The 18,280-nt window shown below is 40.1% G+C and overlaps 1 long non-coding RNA gene across 5 annotated transcripts in view; it reads left to right on the top strand.

The window, feature by feature from the left end:
- Positions 1-18,280, top strand: part of LOC309859196 — a 606,625-nt gene that overhangs the window by 253,410 nt on the left and 334,935 nt on the right. For 4 of the 5 annotated variants that reach the window (XR_014308603.1, XR_014308605.1, XR_014308606.1 and 1 more), the window contains 2 exons: positions 10,338-10,529; positions 10,846-10,974. This is a non-coding gene — a long non-coding RNA (uncharacterized lncRNA). The remainder of the gene's footprint in view (positions 1-10,337; positions 10,530-10,845; positions 10,975-18,280) is intronic. The other variant, XR_014308604.1, reaches the window with a different exon arrangement.

The following is an 18,280-nucleotide window of genomic DNA, read 5'->3' as shown; positions in this document are numbered from 1 at the left end:
TATGTATAAGGGCTGAGGCCAACACCGTGAGGTCAATGTGAATAAGGTACTCTAGGAGCAGTTTGGGAGGAGAAAGCTACTTTGTGTTATCAGCCTGGCCAGCAGAAAACCATCCTTAAATATAAGCTCATTTTCATTTTACTCATTCATCAAAAATCTGTTGACCATCTTCTCTCCACCAAAATCCTGTGCTGAGCATTTGGAGATGCTGAATACAATAAACATGATGCCTTCATGGACCCAAAGTCAAACAAAGATGGTTAGAAATTGAACAGGAAATCGCAGTGTCAGGAGTTTTCTCCAATGTTGGCATGTTCCCCTGATTCTGATAAACCTGTGTTTCTTGGAATGCCTGTGGGAAGTGATGACCTGGCATGGTGACAGATTGCCCTGTTTTTAACCCCTCATTCTCACATTGGAGAGGAGAGGTACGTGAATGAGATAGTGGTTAGCTTATCTTTATTAAAAAAAATAGATCTCCAATAAACATGAGTTGTCCTATTTTTTCTAGCCAAAACACCAATGAACTGAAAAACTCATCATGCGTTCTTGCTCATTTCTGAACTGTGAGTCAGGAATTTTCAGTGGGAGTGTTAGTTCTGCCAGGGATCAGATGTGCTTCTGTATCTGCAAGATCTGATTCCGTTATATTGAGCCTCGTTTTCTTTTGACGGGACATGAGGAAGTCATGCTCGCTACACGCCAGGTCTGTGTGTTCTGATCTGACGGTTAGTGTAGAATGCTGTTTACTGACAACAGGAAGTCACTCACGACACTAGAAGGGTCTTTGGATATATGGTACAGTTAAGCTGAAATACTTTGCAAAGATAATGGATGCTTCGGACACAGGCTTAGTGGTATTTTCTGTAAGTGCCACATGACTGCTCTTCTTTTCAAATTTATGATACAGCAGCTCCCCCAGATTGGGAACATAGAATTCATATTATAAATATGAACCACCAACAATTAAAAAGTGCATGTTTTCAATGCATTATATCCTGGAGTTTTTGTTTTTGTCTTTTTTTTTTTTTTTAGATTATTTATTTGTTTATTTGACAGAGATAACAATCAGGCAGAGAGTCAGGCAGAGAGAGAGAGGAGGAAGCAGGCTCCCCGCTGAGCAGAGAGCCCAATGTGGGGCTCCATCCCAGGACCCTGAGATCATGACCTGAGCTGAAGGCAGAGGCTTTAACCCACTGAGCCACCCAGGCGCCCCTCCTGAAGTTATTTTTAAAAAACAATGAGAAACTGATTATGGCAATGTGCAGAGGCTCTGTGCATGAGTTTGCCATCTGTGGCTGTGACACTGGGGGATTTATATGGCCTCTCTGCATTTCTGATTTTTCCTCCTAAAAATAGAGCTCCCATTGAGCTACTTAACATAGAAAACGTATGTGGATTACACATCCGAGTGTCTGCCACATGGTAAGTTCTCAGTGACTGTTAGTGTGGATTCCCCAGCTGAGAGTGGTGTCTCTGCTCTCGAGTGCCTTCACGACTGGACAGATTTCCACCCACGTGGGTGGAAAGTGGCGAAGCTGATATTTGAATTCTGTTAGGCATCAGAGACTGTACTCAAATTACTCTACTGGCTCACTGATCAGAATCAATGACTTTTATATATTAGGACTCTGATAATATAAACCTATTGGGGGGGGTGCCTGGGTTGCTCAGTGGGTTAAAGCCTCTGCCTTTGGCTCAGGTCATGATCCCAGGGTCCTGTATTAGAGCCCCACATCAGGCTCTCTGCTCAGCAGGGAGCCTGCTTCGCTCTCTCTCTCTCTGCCTATTTCTCTGCCTGCTTGTGATCTCTGTCAAATAAATAAATAAAATCTTCACTATATATAGATATAGATGTAGATATAGACCTATGGGATTCTCCTTCCTGCCAAACTTTTCACACCTATCTGTTGACTGTTCTGTTTACCCCATGAAAACTGGTATTTGTTGTTAATACAATTCTTCCCGCTTTGTCCTAGGACCAGAACTGTAATCCAATTAAGTTTTAGTTCTGATGAAACATTAGCACTCGGAGTTTGAGATATATTATTAGAGAGGATTATTTTTTGAATTTTTATCTTTTACATATTCAGTAGTATGTGTGTGGCAGAGGTTTCTGATTTCTTTTTTTTCTTTTTTCTTTTTCTTTTTACTTTATTTTTAATTAAATTAATTTATTTATTTTCAGAAAAACAGTATTCATTATTTTTGTACCACACCCAGTGCTCCATGCAATCTGTGCCCTCTATAATACCCACCACCTGGTACCCCAACCTCCCCCCCCCCGCCACTTCAAACCCCTCAGATTGTTTTTCAGAGTCCATAGTCTCTCATGATTCACCTCCCCTTCCAATTTACCCCAACCCCCTTCTCCTCTCTAACACTCCTTGTCTTCCATGATATTTGTTATGCTCCACTTGAGGTTTCTGATTTCTTGCTTGTGTCACGGCTAGCCAGCTTTTTGATCTAGGGGAGCAAGATATTTGAAGCACATGATGGTGAAACATACTAATGATAGCAGCTGTTATTTTTAGCACACATTATGTGCCATGTACATTATATACTTTATTTCTAGTTTCATAATAATCTTGAAAGCTAGATATCATTTGATTGATTTAGAAATGGAGGCTCAGAGGACTTAAATAACCTGCCCATCATAAAAAGCTTTAGAACCCAGATTGCAACCAAAATTAGCCCATCACCAAGCTCAGCAAATCACACTTCTATTTTGCCTCCCCAGAGTGGAAGGAAATGATGTTTACAGGAGGAATAGGAAGAGAAAGCCTGTTCTAACTGACCAAAAATGTGTGTGTATATGTGTGTGTGTGTACATGTGTAAAGTGATATTTTTTGTGTGTGAATTAAGATCTTGCACATACAAACAGGACAGAGGATCATAGGGGAAGCGAGGGAAAATTGAATGGGAAGTCATCAGAGAGGGAGACAAACTGTGAGAGACTCTTAACTCTAGGAAATAAGCTGAGGGTTGCTGGAGACGAGATGGATGGAGGGAGTAGGGTAATTAGATGATGGGCATTAAGGAGGGCACATGAGGTGATGAGTACTGGGTGTTACATGCAACTGATAGATTATTGAACTCTGCATCTGAAACTAATGATGTACTATACATTGGCTAATTGAATTTAAATAAAAAAAGAAAAAAGATAATGCACACATTCTGAAGACCTTGCTACTTAAATGAACCTAGTAATTATACTTTTTGCAAAATAAAAAAAAATCTTTGCATGGGAAATAACCATTTCATAACAATTGGTATGGGAAATCTTCATTTTTCTCTAACAGATTTGCTTAAATGAGCTAGGTATCCATGTTGTGCTTTTTCTCCTGACAACCATGACTGATTCTGATTTCACCCCCCATGAGGGGCAAATAAATACTGTTGCAGTATTTATTAATTTATTAATATTTATTATTATTAATTCATTATTAATTTTAATGCAACAGGTATAGCCGTTACAGAAAGTAATGATAGCTTAGGTTCATGTAGAAGTTCAACATTCTTACTGGATCAACTTCACTATTACCCAGAGAAGTAATCAACTTCCCATTGTCCTCATTGAATGACCGTGGTCATAGTTGAGAAAAGTAGGGTACAGAGTAGTTAAGAGCTTGCCAGATATAAAATGGTCAGGAAAAGCAGAAATTGGGACTTACACCTGATCTGTGGGTGCCCAAAATAATGTTCTTTCTTTTTTTTTTTTTCAATATTTTTTAAATTTTATTTGAGAGAGAGAGAGAGAACATGAACATGGGGGAGGAGCAGAGGGAGAGGGAGAAGCAGACCCCTCACTGAGCTGGAAGCCTGATGTGGGGCTCCATCCCAGGAGTCTGAAATCATGACCTGAGCCGAGGGAAGATACTTAACTGACTGAGCCACCCAGGTGCCCCAGAAGAATGTTATTTCATTGGTCTCACACCGTTATGCTAGAGTAGCCAGAAGGGAGGCATCCAGGAGTTTGGGGGCAGCAATGACCAACAGAAGCAATCATTTAAATGGCAATAATTACCACAGGTTGGTGTTTCATTGATGTTATTAATTTTTAACTGAGTACTCACTTTGGTTACTTAAACACAAAATTTAAATTAACAGTCATATCCCTAATAATCTATAATCAGATTTTTGCTGCGAACCTATTTATTTTATAAATAGTTTTGTTAAAAAATATTCCAGAAAGTGGGACACCTGGGTGGCTCAGTCATTAAACATCTGCCTTTGGCTCAGGTCATGATCCCAGGGTCCATATTGGGATAGAGCCCCATATTGGGCTCCCTGCTCAGCAGGGACCCTGCTTCTCCTTCTCCAGCTTCCCCATGCTTGTGTTCCCTCTCTCACTATCTCTCTCTGTCATAAATAAATAAATAAAATCTTTAAAAAAATTCCAGAAAGTTTAGAAGTAAATATAACTTATGTAGAATTAATTGAGCATATAGTACGTGCAATGCAGTTTCCATTCTAGAAGGATAAAGGTAAGGCTATAAAGTATTACCCTAGAATAGTGGATGTTGTATAGTGGATGTTGTATGAGTATAGATGACTTACTCTGGAGGGTGGTGATAAATACAGCCTTGATATATGTGTCACATGAGAAAACTAAAACAATTCAGAAACAATTTCCTTTATTCAAAGGAAAACTATCCATGGATTGGGGAAGTACAGTGCCTTGCAAACAGTAGAGCACTATTCCCAAGGCATTTCAGGTAAGAATGAGTTTTATAATGTTAGGAGGGGCAACATGAACATGGGACATGGTTGGCTAAGGTATGAGGAATTTTGTTATAAATCTAGTAGCTCCTGTTTTCTAGGGTAAAGTAAGCAGCTAAAGCTGAGTTGGAGGGTTGTGATTGGTATCCATTTTCCTTGACAGGTGTTTCCCATAAGTACAGACTAACTTATGTTTAAATTTGCAGCATGGGCAGCTTCTATTTTGTGGGTCTCGATATAAGAATTAACATTATCACAGGTGAGGATATTTAAGTTGGGTCTTGAAGGATATTAAAAGTTCACCATAGGGGCACCTGGGTAGCTCAGGCCTCTGCCTTTGGCTCAGGTCATGATCCCAGGGTCCAGGGATCGAGCCCCACATCGGGCTCTTTGCTCAGCAGGGAGCCTGCTTCCTCCTCTCTCTCTGCCTGCCTCTCTGCCTACATGTGATCTCTGTCTGTCAAATAAATAAATAAATAAGAATTACTTATAAAGAAGTTCACCAGAAATATGCAGGGAGAATAGAATAGAATCCAGACTGAGGTAAGTATCATATGAACTATTAGTAAGCCATGAAAAGGCAGTTTTAAAAAGAGCAAATGGAGAACAATTTAATGTGTCTGAAGATAGAATAGGAAATGTCTGTAGATAAAATTAAACAAAAAATGTGCGACTTGTGATGAGTCTAGTTTACCCTGGTGAAGAGTGTCGACTGTATCCTGTAAGCTGGGGGAAGTCATTGACTGTTTTCGAGAAGGGGAGTGACACGAGCAGATGTATGAGAACTATTTCATGGGCAGGGACGTGGGGAATACACACGTGGCACGGGAAGAGAGGAGACAGGCTCAGAGGCTGATGCCACAGTACTGGCACAGGTGGCGGTCCCGTAGGGCACTGTCAATGGGGAGGGTGATGATGCCCCGAAAGGAGGAGGAACCAAAGTCTGTGGGAATGTTTCCCAGTAGCTTGTGAGGACCAGATCTTGAACTTCTACCCTACATTCTTCGTGCCTTCCTCAGAGGAAGAGCTGTGATAAGAATGTTTAGGCTTTCTTATTTGATTTAATTTATCTTCAAAATTTTTCAAAAGAAACTTGTCTTTGCTACAACAAATTAAGCAGTTTAAAACCATGAAAAAACAGCTCATAATATTCCTTTAGCCCATTCCTTGTCCTTATAGGAAACCATTTTTTAAAAAGGATTTTGTGTATTTGAGAGGGAGACAGAGAGAGCACAGGTAGGGGCGAGGGGCAGAGGGAGAGGGAGAAACAGCTCCCCGCTGAGCAGGGAGCCCCATAGGGCTCAATCCCAGGACTCTGGGATCAAGAATGGATCTGAAGGCAGATGCTTATTAACCTACCCAACCACCCAGGTAACCGTCTAGGAAAGTAGTTTTAACGGCATGATGGGTATCTTTGCTTTCATTTTCTTTCTTTCAAGATTTTATTTATTTGAGAGAGAATGAGAAAGCAAAAGCAGTGGGGAGGGACAAAGTGAAAGCGAGAGATAGGCTCCCCACTGAGCAGGGAGCCAGAGGCTGGACTCAATCCCAGGACCCTGGGCTTATGACCTGAGCTGAAGGCAGATGCTTAAGGACTGAGCAACCCAGGCGCCCATCTTCGCCTTCATTTCAATATTAATGTAAAACATATAGACCTATGCTTTTTGTCCTTTTTATTGAAAGCATCAGATTCATTCACACATATTTCTTCGACTTGCTTAAACTCTCTACAAATGTCTCACTTTTACAATTCATCATGGACATCCCTTGAGGGTAATAGATCGCAATTTAACTCATTTTTTTTAAGTGGCTGGATAATATTCCTTGCTTGGATTTGCCACAATGTGCAGCCGTTTCCATATTTAGACACATGCAGCTTGTGTCTTTTTTTGTCACTAGAAACTATTAAACAATTCTATTTGCACATCTTTTTGTTAATGGTGTAAACAATAGCCGCAGAAATTTACAAAAATCATTCTGTACCTGTTCACAACTAGAAAAGGACCTTACAAGTATCAACCAACAGGTGATTTACAAATGAGACATCGGAGGCACTGAAAAGTGTGGGAAAGAGCTCAGAGTCATATAAGCAGTTTGGCGGTGTCTCTGAAGCCAGAATCCAGTCCCCTGGCAGCAGCCTAGCCCCCTTTCCATAGGGCAGGTGTTTGTAGAGATTGAAGAAGTCGGCCCCCAGATGGTGGGGGATTTGTCATCAGAACATGGAGTCCACATGGAGAAGGGATTTTCCTGGCCTAATTTTAATCATAGGACAGCCCTTCTTCTAACCAAAGCCTCCTGTGCCACAGGCCAGGGCAGGGGTGAGGGAGAGCTCTGAATTCACCTCAGCCTGTCCCCGGAGGCAACCAAAGAATTCACCCTTCCTTCTGCTCTAAGGAAGTGCCCTTCCAGCAAAAGTGTGTGATTTCCTGGTTGGTGGACAGAGGGCAGCTACTCTTGCCTTCCTGGAGCAGAGCCCTTTGACCTCTGAAATGTCCTTGGAGGCCCTGTCTCACTTACCCCTTATGGGCACAGCCTCTAGGCTCCTGGGAATAGGCAGGAGAGAAAAACGCTTTGGTGTTCCTACCATGAAATGCCAACCAGAAGAAAATCAGTGACCTCTTTCTCTAATGCTTTTCAGGCCTGTCCAATCTTCAGAATCACCCAGAGCTGATTAATAGTGTATAGGTTACTGATCCCAAACACACAAATATACATGTATGTATATTTTTCCTTTGGAATTGCTGTGTGTATATACACACACACACACACCCCTATGTCGATAGATAGATAGAAATATAGATAAAGATATGTATCTATATATATGACAATTCCAGAGAAGAAAATTTTTATTATGCATTATTTAAAGTCTATTATTTATATATCATATATGTATTCTATAGTAGTTTTTCTTCAGAGTCCCCAGGTATTGCGACGATTAGCACACTTTTGACCTGTGGCCCATGTCCAACATTGTTATTTTCTCAGTGAGAAAGTTGCGGTCTAGAAATGTTCTACAACTTGCCAGAAACCATTCAGCATGTCTGTGGCGGAGCCGGGACCACTCCCTGTCTCCTAGGTCCCAGGTCAAAATTCTTTCACCAGATTTATAAATACAGATTCCTTTTAAAACCAAGAGAGATTTATCTTTGTCAACGTGCCACTGTGAGAGGATGTGGGGAGGGGGGAACAGGCACCAGACAAGTACTCAGGTTTTCATGGTGTTGAACAGAAGCAGCGTTTCTGAATTGAGTGACGGGGGTGCAGGAAGGTGGGCGCCCAGAGTCCCGGTGATACGTGGGGGCCGCGGGTCTTGGCCAGCTTGTCCTATTACAAAGACTGGCGAATGGACAAAGCCGGTCTAATTCATCTCCCAAGCATGTGAAAGACATTTAGAGACTGAATGATTTTCAGTCCCCCTAGGTTTGGGAATTAAAGGTAAATACGGTACGGAAAATGCTCAGGCCTGGCTTTAAAGACTTGTGTGAAATGCTTCCCAAGGGGGGAAATGCAGGTCACTAAAAGGTTGCTTCTCACTAATGCCCTTGATTGGCTGTTGGTGCGCAACTCCCTCTGAAGTGACAATCAGTCCAAGTGACCACTGCCCTCTTGCTGCAATTATCAATGGTCCGGCAATTTCCCTCAATTTTAATCAATTTGGTTTGTGAATAGCCCTTTTCTTTGTTTGAGACAAAAGAGGCAAGTGTTCAGTCAGGATGCCTCGCTTCTCCCGGGCAGCTCCTGTTTTCTTTAGGAAGCTTGTGGAGACCCCATCCACTTTTAGGCGCGGCAGAAGACTGGCATCTCCTTTCAGTAGAGCAAGAGCCATTCCAGCACAGCTCAGTGTGACATGGTTCTGAGAGCCCTGGGTGCAGTAGAATGGGGGTGGGAGGAGATGGGCTGGGGGTGGGGAGAAGGGTAGCATGAACGTAGACTTACCGGTTGGGTCTGTTGGCATGCCGGTTAAAATGCAGGGCTTAGTTAAATCAGATAAATGACAGATTCCAGTGGAGCATATTTGCACTGAGTGATTGTATGAAGTCCTCTCTTAACTGGGTGTCCTCTGTTGTCTGTCTACATCTGACAATGCTAGCAGGGAGAGAGAAAGAGAGGAAGGGAATGAGATGCGAGTCCATGAAGTCAAGAGTGTGCAGGGCAAGACGAGCGACAATGACCATGTGTCAAAGCACTTTCACTCATTCATGTAGTTGTGTATTCAAAGATTCATTGATTGAGAAAAGATGTACTGAGTCTGCTATGCAGCCAGCGTTGTGATGGGGATATTAAGATAAATGAAGCAGATTAGTGTGACTGAAGATGTACAAATCCAGGTCATGGTATACTATGATAAATACCACAAAACTTGGTACCACTGTGGTCTCTGGTGTTTTTCCGTCCATCACATTGGAGAGGTCTGGCCAACAATGGCTGAGTTCCCAGCCCAATAAAGCTTGGGGATATACCAATCTTCCCCGATCAGGAATCTTTCCCTTTTCATTTTCTTCTTCTCACCACATTCAAGTTGTTGCTCCAGGGAGTAGCCGCGTGGGTGAAGCATGAATAGCAAACACCTATATGTTTTATTTCTGAGACAAATGGGCTTATCTGGAGAAGCTTAAACTGGGTATCTAAGTATAGAAATTGGGCCACAGCCATTAATATAGTTCACAGCTGTGTAAGAAAAAAAATTATATAAAGGAGGATGTGATATGTCTACTTCAAGTTCTTTCTAGATGAGAGGCCCTAAGGCATCTTATTAAAATTTATTTTTAAACTTGGTCCAGACTGTTTGCCTGCTATTCTATTTTCTGTGAAGGGTTGTAATGCCTTTTGTATGTGTTCCCTGCTATCTGTGGTACACACACACACACACACACACACACACCCCACATCATATGCACAAATACACTCTTTCAAAATCAGAGTTGGAATTATCAAAAAGTTAAAACCAATCTAATGAGGAATCAGTAAAAATTGGGGTTTAAAAGCATTTGCGCAGCACCTAGTAGCTGCTGATGGGAATGCGGAGATACACAAGAGACAGTTTACTGACCTTGTAAAAGGAGTTCATAGAATGTTAATAGACATGAGTTGTTCACCAAGGAGTCCTTGCTTCAAACGCTGGCCACGCCACAGCATCCTTTGTTGGAGTCTCCCCCGCACCCCCAAAGTGCAACCCATTCATGTCGGAAGTTTCACTAGTGCAGGGTATGAACCCAGCACCCTGGACAAGGTTGATTTGCTTGGAGTGGACACCCGACTCAAGGACTGTCAGTTGCCAGCATACTGTGGGTGGCATGGAAAGGCTGGACGATGATGGGCTTAATAGTGACCGCCTTCACAGTCAGATTTTCTCTCTCAGAGATGAGCAGACAGCAGAGGAGGAAAAAAGGGGTGTGTGGTAACATCCAGGTGAGGGGAGTCCGGGCTCAGAGGCTCCACAAGCAGCCCCATTCCAAGGGAGGCACAGGTGACCGCTGGCCGGTGTGCAGGTGCCCACGTGTGCACATTGTGCGTGTGAGAAGGATGCTTGTTGGGACCTAGCGAACCTTCCTGTTCTTGGGGGTGTTTCCATCTCTCTGAGGCCAAGATGTCTGACTATCGCTGTTCTTTCCAGAAGCAAGATTGTGGAATGCTCCTGTTCCCAGGAGACCTGGAGGAGCATCTCTGTATTTGTATGGCCATGAGTTTTATTACAGTACCCTGTTACCTGAAGTAATCCAAAGGAGGCATGTGCTCTTTCTAAGCAAAGGATTAACTCACAAACCCAGACTCAGCAACGGAACTATATGACAAGGCGGCATGGAAGGTGTGCTTAACATAGACGGAAAAGAAGCTGCAAACAGTGAAGAGGAGCTGGTTTCTGCTTGGGGAATTAGACACAGCATCTGAAATTGGCTCTAAAGGAGGGGTCAAGAGTTTTCTAACCTAGCCTGGGTACCTTCTAAGGAATTAAATAGAACCATGTGGTTGTATTAAAGCATTCCTCTGCCTACTGAGTTGAAATCAGTTGTCCATATGGCAACCCATCAACACACACACACACACACACATTTGACATTTACTGGTCTCACTATCTACATGATGAAGCACTTTCATGTCTTTTCATTCATTCCTTCTTACAGAGAAAAATTATGAAGGAAAGAAAAACAAGCAACCAGTCATTAAGCTTATACCTTGCCTCCTACCAGATGCCTGTGTTACCTCCCAGGAAACTCACAAGAATTGGCTGATACAGTGCTCCTTTTTTAAAGGTAAGGTAACTGAATCAGAATGGGTAAGTGATTTGCTCTAATATCACGCAAATAGTGAGGATACAGGTTTCTTTCTAATTAAAATAATGTAAAAATAAAAACAAAAGCTTCAGGGTTGTCAGGTGGGACCTGTTCACAAATCCCCCCCTTATACCCTGCACCAAAGTCCTCTGGTCACTTCTTCTCTTTATGTGGCTCAGGGTCTACCATGGCCACATTCAACCCAGTGTCAGACTTCTCTCTAGTGACCTAGGGTTTAAGGTATTTTTGACTCCCCTGACCTCATTTTAAAACTTACCTGCCCTTTGCCTCTTTCCTTAAGATTCTTGCTAAAAAATTGGTTGTGAAGTAAGCAAATCAAACACTGAGAGGTATTAAGGGATGATAATGGTCTAAATACAATTCCCTATTAAGACCGTAATTGCATTTTATCCTGGAGAAAGTCCTTGAGACCTCAGCATATCCTTAAGTGTGGAATCCACTTTATTAGCTCAGAGGATTTTTTTTTTTTTAATAGGTCAGGCAGACCACTAGTTAAAACCCACAAAATGGTCCTGCTTACGAGTTCAAAAAATGCGACTCGTCTTCAGCTCTACTTTATAAATCCTGGAACCCCCAAATTTCAGACCCCCAAAGTATAATCAATTGATCAAGTTTTCTAACTCCCATCTCATGTTGAAGCTTCAAGGGCAACACCATTTTAAAAAAGATGGAAATTAATATTTGTGGATTTAAATTGAAGTGAAGCTACACTTGGATCCACCGCCGTCATAGGCTGCCTGACCAGTGTTTATTTTCTGCAGAACTATGGCTTTTTTGCAGCTGTTCCTGAGTGCTGTGTGTGCTGGCCTGGATCAGCTTGCAGCAACCGATTATTGAATTTTCAGAAATTTTGCGAGCTGGTTGACTTCACATTAAAAGCTTGTAATTGGCCATGATGAGAATATATTCACCATGGAAATTGGCGGGCACTATAAATCCAGGGTTGATGGACTGATTCATCTTTATTTATTTATTTATTTACTACGGAACCAGTTTTTTAAATTGTTAATCATGTACCGACAGACCACCATCCATCCTCCTTCCTTCCCTCTCTTCCCATTTTTCCTTCTCTCTTTCCCTCCCTTCCTTCCGTTATTCCTTCCTCTCTCTCCCTGTCCTTGTTTTATTTTTCTTTTATTTTCTCTGTCTTCTAATATTTCTCATAGTACTAGGTGTTTTGACAGGCCCTTTACAAAAAAAATCTAATTTCATCATCAAAACAATTTTATACTATTTTAACTCAATTAAAAACAATAAACAGAGGCTCAAAGAAATTTTGTAATGCCCAGAGGACACTCCCGGTGAATAGAAGTGCAATCAAAACACAAATCTGTCTTGTTGGAAAGCTCCTATTCACTCCTGAAATCCACACTAGCACACACACAAAACAAAAACAAGCAAGCAGAAGGCTGGGTCATCAGTTTCTAAACAGACTTGCTTTTTTTCCTGATCTTGAAAGATCTGTTACTGGATGACAGACTTGTTCTAATAGCTCCACTGGACTTTTGCCCCTAAAGTAGTGTATCAAATAAAGTTAATTATGAGAACTTGGGGTGGCAACCTGCCCCGAGTTTATCTGAGGGTAAAAGATTCAACTAGAAGGTTTCACCACCCATTGGAGAAGTCAAGATATCTTAGTAGGGTCCTCCACAAGAAAGTTTCCCTGACCTTGCAGAGAAAACCAAGGATAGAGGTTACTAGATACTACCCCCATTTCCCTACGAACTCCTGTACAATTTTGAACTGGAGATACAATTTAGAAATGTCCAAGCTCTTCCCCACCCCTTTAATCCTGTATCTCCAGGGGTTACTTATTTCCCTCTCTGGACATGGGTTTTACTAAAGGAAAAACTCCATAACTCAGGTCTTGCAACATCAAATTCTGGTGAGTCCAGGATGGATGATTCAGAAACATCTGGATTTAATTTCCTTGTTAACAGACATGGGATTAGAAATTAAGGGAAAAGTTTTTGGCAAATGGCATTTGGGGGAGATTGTCAAGACCCAAACTAAACGCAAAGCCTTAAATAGAAACCGATGAATTCATTTGCTCATTCATTGAATACACATTTATTCAGCAGGCGCCTCTTGTGTCGCTGGCAATGTTTGATGCACTGGAAAACAGTAGTGAGCTGGGCAGGGCAAGACAGAAAATTGATTTGTAAATCTGGGAACAAACAGGATGCTTTCAGATGGACTTAAATGATGTGAAGAAAATAAAAAGGTCTTTAATAGTGTCCCTTCCCAAGTACGTTATGAATAGTTCCTTAATTTCTCCAGCAATGTTTTCTAGTTTTCAGTATTTCTGTCTTGTACATTTTTTGTCAGATATATACCTAAATATTTCCTATTTTTGATAGTATTTTCTTTTTAAAAAAATTAATCTTATTTTTTTCAGTTTTCTAAGGTTCATTGTTTATGCACCACAGCCAGGGCTCCATGTAATACGTGCCCTCCATAATACCCACCACCAGGGTCTCCCTACCCCCACCGCCCTCTGCTCCAAAACCCTCAGTTTGTTTCTTCGAGTCCATAGTCTCTCCTGGTTTGTCTCCCCCTCCAATTTCCCTCAATTTATTTCTCCTCTCCTTCACCTAATGTCCTCCATGATAGTATTTTCAATGGCATTTCTTTGTAATTTCAATTTTAGATTGTTGTGGCATATAGAAATAAGATTTTTCATATTGATCTTGAATCCTGGAATTTTGCTAATTAACTTATTAGTTATACTAGCATTTGGCAGAGGGAGTAGATGCTATAGAATTTTTGATGTGCATAATCATGTCTTCTATGAGTAAAAACAGACTCGTTTTTTTTCCCTTTCCAATATGGATGTTTATTCCTTTTTGTGCCCAGTGTTGAATAGGAAAAGTGGAAGCAGATCTCACTGCCTTGGTCATGATTTTAGGGGGAAAGCATTCTGTTTTTCCTCATTAAGTATGATACTAACTCTAAGTTTCTTGGTGTATGTTCTTTATCAAATTGATAAACTTCCTTTCTCTTTCTAGCTTTAGGAAGTTTTTACTGGGAATATATATTACATTTTGTCAAATGTATTTTTCCGTATATATTTTGATGATCATATGGTTTTTCTTTTGCAGTTAGTTAACATCATCAGTTATGTTGATTAATTTTTATACACTAACTTTAAACTTTTAGGATGAACTCTGTCTGATCTTTATGTATGGCTGGACTGAACTTGATCTAATTTTATTGAGACTTTTTGCTTTTACCTTCCTGAGCAGTATTGGCCCTTAGTTTTCTATTATTATAATATTTTGGGGTCTGGTTTGGGAATCAAAGTGATGCTGGTCTTGTACAATAAGTTGGGAAGTGTACTTTCCTCTTCAAATGTCTTTGAAAGTGTGTGTGGTTGTTGTTTGTTGGTTGGTTTGTTTGTAGAATTCTCTGGTGAAGCTGACTGTGACTAGAGTTTTCTTTGTGGGAAATTTTTTAAACATAAGTTAAGTTCCTTTAATAGACATAGGGCTATCAAGGCTAACTATTTCTTCTTTTATTTAATTATTTTTATTAACATGTAATGTATTATTTTCCCCAGGTGTACAGGTCTGTGAATCGTCAGACTTACATATACTTCACAGCACTCACCATAGCTCATACCATTCCCACAGTGCCCACAAACCAACCTACTCCATATCTATTTCTTCTTGAGTGAGTTCCAGTATTTTCATGTTTCCAGGAACCTGTGCATATCTAAGTTGTCAAATTTATTGACATATGAAGTTGTTTGTAATATTTTCTCATTATCTTTTTCACATATAAAGATATATAATTATGCTGTATCTTTTATTCTTGACATGGGTAATATATATATATATATATATATATTATATATATATATATCTTTACTCTTTCATTCATGTTAGCTTAGTGATCAATTAATTTTATGGTCCTTCTCAAAGAAGTGGCTTTTGGATTCATTAATTTTCTCTATTCTTTACCTATTTTCTTTTTTCTCTTTTTTAATTAATATATAACATATTATTTGCTCCAGAGGTATAGGTCTATGAAGCATCAGGCTTACACATTTCATAGCACTCACCATAGCACATACACTCCCCAGTGTCCACAACCCCACCACCCTATCCCTACCCTCCCACCCCCCAGCAACGCTCAGTTTGTTTCCTGAGATTAAGAGTCTCTTATGGTTTTTCTCCCTCCTGATCCCATCTTGTTTCATTTTTCATACATACATGAGAATTTTCTAAAAATTTTTTTAATGGTTGTTTTTTAACTTTTATTTTACTATGGTTTAAGAATATACTCTGTATGACATAAGCTTTTAAAGTTGTTGAAATTTATATTAAGACCAAAAATGTGGTCTATTCTTTGTTATTAGATAATAAAATGAAAAGTGACTAACTAAATATAAACTTAATTTAATTTCACCTACTTCCATGTTTGTTTTCTTAAAATTTTCCTCCTATGATGAGTGTCACAAAATATAGTATTAAACATGTATTGCTGCAAAATAAATTCAATGGTTTGAAATAGTTGTCACATATCAAAACATTTAGTTAAAAACTTTCAAACATTATATACATTAGATAATGTTTGCTGAATTACACTATACTTTTAATAGTTATCTGTCTTTTTCTTATTCTTATTCCTCTCTTAATGTCTATTAGAAACTAAGAAGGTTTACTTGGTTGATCCATAAGAGAGCACAATGCATTAAATTGGTATATCAGCTTCAAGGTGACAGCCAAACTGTCTCGAACTCCCTACCTCAAATTACTTATACAAAATCATATTTAGAATTGCTTCAGATTTTACACACTCAGGGATGAGTTTCAATGCAAATGAGATACATTAACAAGTGAAAAATAGTGGTGGGGGAATTTACCATTCTGAGAAGAATCCTTTAACAGAGGGAAGGCTCTCCCATATCTCACATAGACTTTCTAGAAATGATACTGACCCAATGATTTATTGGATACATTTCTTTTTTAAAAATTTAATTTAATTTTTTCATTGTTCCAAGATTCAGTGTTTATGCACCACACCCAGGGCTCCATGTAATTCATGCTCTCCTTAATACCCACCACCAGGCTCACCCAACACCCCACTCCTCTCCCCTCCAAAACCCTCAGTTTGTTTCTCAGAGTTCACAGTCTCTCATGGTTTGTCTCCCCCTCCAATTTCCCCCAACTCATGTCTTTTCTCCAACACCCAATGTCCTCCTTGTTATTCCTTATGCTCCACAAGTAAGTAAAACAATATGATAATTGACTATCTCTGCTTGACTTATTTCACTCAGCATAATCTCGTCCAGTCCCATCCATGTTGATACAAGTTGGGTATTCATCCTTTCTGATGGAGGCATAATACTCCATTATATATATATGGACTATATCTTCTTTATCCATTCATCTGCTGAAGAGCATCTTGGATCTTTCCATAGTTTGGCAATTGTGGCCATTGCTGCTATGAACGCTGGGGTGCAGATGGCCCTTCTTTTCACTACATCTGTATCTTTGGGGTAAATACCCAGTAGTGCGATTGCAGAGTCACAGGTAGCTCTATTTTTAATTTCTTAAGGTATCCCCACACTGTTTTCCAAAGTAGCTGCACCAACTTGCATTCTCACCAATAGTGTAAGACGGTTCCCCTTTCTCCACATCCTCTCCAACACTTGTTGTTTACTGTTTTGTCAATTTTGGCCATTCTAACTGGTATGATGTGGTATCTCAATACGGTTTTGATTTGAATCTCCCTGATGGCTAATGATGATGAGTATTTTATCATGTGTCTGTTAGCCATTTGTATGTCTTCTCTGGAGAAATGTCTCTTCATGTCTTCTGCCCATTTTTGATGTGATTATTTGTTTTGTGTGTGTTGAGTTTAATTCCTTCAAAACTTTTTCTTGTGGTTGAGTTCCCATTTCAAAGCATTGTGATGTGAGAATATGCAGGGAATAATCTCAATCTTTTGGTATCGAGTGAGTCCTGATTTGTCACCCAATTTGTGATCTATTCTGGAGAAAGTTCCATGTGCGCTTGAGAAGAATGAGTATTCTGTTGTTTTAGGGTGAAATGTTCTGTATATATCTATGAGGTTCATCTTGTCTAACGTGTCATTCAAAGCTGTTGTTTATTGATTTTCTGTTTGGATGATATGTCTATTATTGAGTGACATATTAAGATCCCCTACTATTAATGTATTCATATCAATATGACTCTTTATTTTGATTAACAGGTGGTTTAGGTAGTTGGCTGGTCCCATATTGGAGGAATAAATAATTACAGTTGTTAGATCTTCTTGATGCATAGACCCTTTAAGAATTCTGTAGTGTCCTTCTTTAGCTCTGACTATAGTCTTTAGTTTAAAATCTGATTTATCAGGGTGCCTGGGTGGCTCAGTGGGTTAAGCCTCTGTCTTCAGCTCAGGTCATGATCTCAGGTTCTTGGGATTGAGCCCTGCATTGGGCTTGCTCCTCAGCAGGGATCCTTCTTCCTCCTCCCCCTCTGTCTGCCTCTCTACCTCTGTCTGTCTCTCTACCTTACTTGTGACTTTTCTCTCTGTCAAATAAATAAATAAAATCTTGAAAAAAATCTAATTTATCTGATATGAAATGACTACCCCCCCCCTTTGATTTGAGGCCTGTTGGCATGAAAAATACTTTTACATCTCTTGACTTTCATTCTGGATGTATCCTTAGGTTCCAAATGTGTCTCTTGTAGACAGCATAGGGATGGGTCCTGTCATTTTATCCAATATGCAACCCTGTGCTGTTTTATGGGAGCACTTAGGCTGTTCATGTTGAGAGTGATAATTGAAAAATATGTTTTTATTGACATCATATTACCTGTGAAGTCCTTGTTTCTATAGATTGTCTCTGTAAATTTCGGTTCTATGTCACTCTTAGGTTCTTTCTTCTTTTATAGAACCCACCTTAATATTTCTTGTAGTGGCAGCATGGAGGTCACATACTCTTTTAAACCTTGCCAGTCTTGGAAGCTCTTTATCTCTCCATCCATTTTGAATGTCAACCTTACTTGATAAAGTATTCTTGGCTGCATGTTCTTCTCATTTACTGCCCTGAATATGTTTTGTCAGCCCTTTCTGGCTTGCCAGGTTTCTGTGGACAGGTCTGAACCTTATTCTGATGGACATTCCTCTGACATAAGGGATCTCTTCTCCCTATCTGCCCCCAGAAGCTCTTGTCTAAAATTATGATTCATGAGTTTCACAATCAAGTGTCTTGAGGTCTTTCTAGATTCATTGATCTTGGTGGGTATTC

The sequence above is a fragment of the Mustela nivalis genome, assembly GCF_964662115.1.
Source record: "Mustela nivalis genome assembly, chromosome: 2".
NCBI classification, from domain to species: domain Eukaryota; kingdom Metazoa; phylum Chordata; class Mammalia; order Carnivora; family Mustelidae; genus Mustela; species Mustela nivalis.
Note: the sequence above shows the minus strand (reverse complement) of the source record. Positions and strands in the feature narration are given on the sequence as shown.